The 3,119-nt window shown below is 55.7% G+C and overlaps 1 long non-coding RNA gene across 1 annotated transcript in view; it reads left to right on the top strand.

The window, feature by feature from the left end:
• LOC109293965 overlaps positions 1–3,119 on the top strand; it is a 112,654-nt gene that overhangs the window by 60,925 nt on the left and 48,610 nt on the right. The window contains exon 4 of the long non-coding RNA XR_002096431.1: positions 2,494–2,499. This is a non-coding gene — a long non-coding RNA (uncharacterized LOC109293965). The remainder of the gene's footprint in view (positions 1–2,493; positions 2,500–3,119) is intronic.

Here is a 3,119-nt window from a genome sequence, read left to right on the forward strand (position 1 = left end):
ATGCATCTCAAGCAGATCCAAGGAGGTGATCCTCCCCCTCTATGCGGCACTGGTCAGGCTGCAGTTGGACTACTGCGTCCAGTTCTGGGTGCTGCACTTCAAGAGGGATGTGGACAACATGGAGAGGGTCCAGAGGAGGGCCACTCGCATGACCAGGGGGCAGCAGGGCAGGCCCTACGAGGAGAGGCTACGGGACCTGAACCTGTTCAGCCTCCACAAGAGAAGGCTGAGGGGGGATCTAGTGGCCTGTTACAAACTAGTCAGAGGGGACCTGCAGGCATTGGGGGAGTCCCTGTTCCCCTGAGCACTACCAGGAGTGACTAGAAATAATGGTCACAAGCTGGCAGAGGGTAGATTTAGGCTAGACATCAGGAGGCACTATTTCACGGTCAGGGCGGCTAGGATCTGGAACCTACTTCCAAGTGAAGTGGTGCTGGCTCCTACCCTGGGGGTCTTGAAGAGGAGGCTGGATGAACACCTTGCTGGGGTCGTTTGACCCCAGTACTCTTTCCTGCCATGGCAGGGGGTTGGACTTGATGATCTGCTCAGGTCCCTTCTGACCCTACCCTACCCTACCTAGCAACTAAGAGTTGCAGGACCAGGTACCACCACATAATTCAGGAATTCATCTCCCTCATGGTGTGTAACCAGTAGAGGGGTGCATGGTCCATGATCAAGGTGAAGGGTCTACCCAGCAGGTAATATCTGAGGGTCTGGGAGTAAGTTTTTCCATCTCCATGAATGCACTGGATATGTATTGTATCTGAGGGCTCCTTGGCATTCAAGAGTAGGGATAGTCTAATAATTGTCTGGCCACACCCCAAATCTGCCAGGGCCATGTCTTTAGTGCCATTCACTGACAGTCGTGAGCACTGTCAGTTTTGCAGGCTGGGAAGCCTGAGCCAGAGGCTCATCCAGATTTTGGCATAGTCACACTCCATGTGCAGGCAGTCTCAAGCCCAATGTCAGAGTTGGCTACAGGTGAAACAAGCATCCTGCACCTTGCAGCCGACTGAGGGAGAAGGGGGGAACGTCCCTTGGCCTGGTTCCCATCCCCTTTAGGCTGGCTGGAGCCATCTCTTCTAGCTTGGGGAAATGGGTTTGGGGGGCCCCCATCCAAGGCTGGAGGAGGCCCCAGTCCCCTGGGTTGAGGATTTCTTGCCCTGGCAGCTCCAGTTGGTCCTTCCTGCGTACCCTGCCTTCTGTGGTTGCCTGCCTCTGGGGTACTCTCAGGCCTCAAGGTGTCTGGGTCTCGTTGGGAGTATGCCCTCTGTACAGTTTTGCTGCCAGGAATCACTCCTTCGGGTGAGCCACTGCTACCACCACCTTGGGCTGATGATGCAAAACACAGCATCTACTCCCAGCGAGCAGTATTATGATGAGCTACTCCAAGAGAATTATCTCTACCACCTGTTTTCCTGTCTTGTCATCTGGCTTGAGCCAGTGCCAACATCAGTCCCTCAGCTGCTGGACAATGAGGCAGGGTCAGCCTCCAGGTGGATAGTGCTACTCATGAAAGTGCTATCTGAAATGTTGAGTGCACCCAGCATTGCAGCTTTCACTTCCTGGTAATCCTGAGCTGTCTTGACATCGAGACCTTGGTAGGCCAGCTGGGCCATCCCTGACAGTTAAGCCAGGATCACTGCCCATTGCTCTGGAGGCCAGTGTGCAGCAGCTGCCACCCTCTCAAATATTTCTAACTATGTCTCGAGGTTATTGGCTGGTCCCATCTGGATAGGAGTGCTCTGGCTTGTGACAGCCCGTCTTGGAGAGGGGCACTGTTGGTGCAGGTAGCTGCAATAAGGCACTAATCTGCTGCACCAGCTGCTGCCACTGCTGCTGCTGGTTCTGAACTGCTGAGTCCTTAATTAGTTGCTGCTGGTGGACAGCCATCCATTTCAGCAGTCTCCATGGTGTAGGCTGGAGGAGGAGTGGGGTAGCATCTGTGACCTGTTTCTCCCATTGCCCTGTCCAAACCTCCTTGTGGCAGAGGTTAGGATTGCTAAATTGCCTGAATTCTCCACCATAATGTAACAGGGCATCGGGGCAGCTCCCCAGTCCCCAGGTGACAATCTACCAAGGCACTCACACTGACCTGGCAATCTGTGTAGCTTAGGTTTCATAGGTCCTGACCTGAACCCAGGCTGCATCACTCCTGAGAGCCCTCTGAGCCTCAGTCCCATCTTTTATACCACACCGGGAGGCTTGGTATTGGCTGCAAGCATACCCCAGCAGGGCCAACATGGCCCAGCAACTCTCTCTAACCCTTTCCTTGCCAGGGACAAACCAGTTCATGCCATCATACTGTTGTACAGCACTTCTGTCACACTAGTGCTAAATGGGAGTGGATCAGAAGGACAGCACATTTGCTAAGTTTGTACAGGTGTAATGGATAGCACAGGGCCCAGGGCTGTGTGACCTCAGGCTGCATATGGTGGTGCAGTCCTGTCCTATTTGACAGGCTTTAAATCAAGATACGCTGCTTAAGCTCAGCCAGAGGTTCTGGGCTGGATGCAGAAGTCTCTGAGTGACGTTCTCTGACTTGAGCTGGGTAGGAGGTCAGCCAGGATGGTCACAGGGGCAAGGTTCCCTCTAAGCTACGCGTGTGCATGGCCGCGCACAATTAAAAATCTTGCTGCGCACCAACTTTTTAATGCCGCGGATCTGGCCGGAGGGGAGCTGGGCGTGGAGTGCGGTGGAGGCACCGGGGCCATCGTGGGACACTTACCAAAGGTAAGCTCCTCGCTTCTCATGCAGGGCAGGCAGTGGCTCCTCCCCGAGGGGGGGCTGGGGCTGGGGGCTGGTGTGGGCTCCGCTGGCTCCGGAGAACTGCCTCGCTCCCCTGCATCACCTCGGGGAGCGAGGAGGCACATGGCATCAGGGCTGGGGAACAGAGCAGTTCCCCGGAGCCGGCAGAGCCCACGGCAGCCCTCAGCCCCCAGCCCTGCCTCGCCTCACCTCGGGGAGGAGCCGCTGCCTGCCCCATGTGAGCTTACTTTTGGTAAGTGTCCCATGCCAGCCCCGGTGCCTCCCTTTCAGTTCTGTCAACTGATTTTGTCTGGCCCCTGGCTGTCCCACAGCACTCCACTATGCTGCTCTGGGCAGCAGTTAGCATGGAG

Source organism: Gavialis gangeticus, unplaced genomic scaffold (assembly GCF_001723915.1).
Source record: "Gavialis gangeticus isolate Ggan-Ray unplaced genomic scaffold, GavGan_comp1, whole genome shotgun sequence".
In the NCBI taxonomy this organism is placed as follows: domain Eukaryota; kingdom Metazoa; phylum Chordata; order Crocodylia; family Gavialidae; genus Gavialis; species Gavialis gangeticus.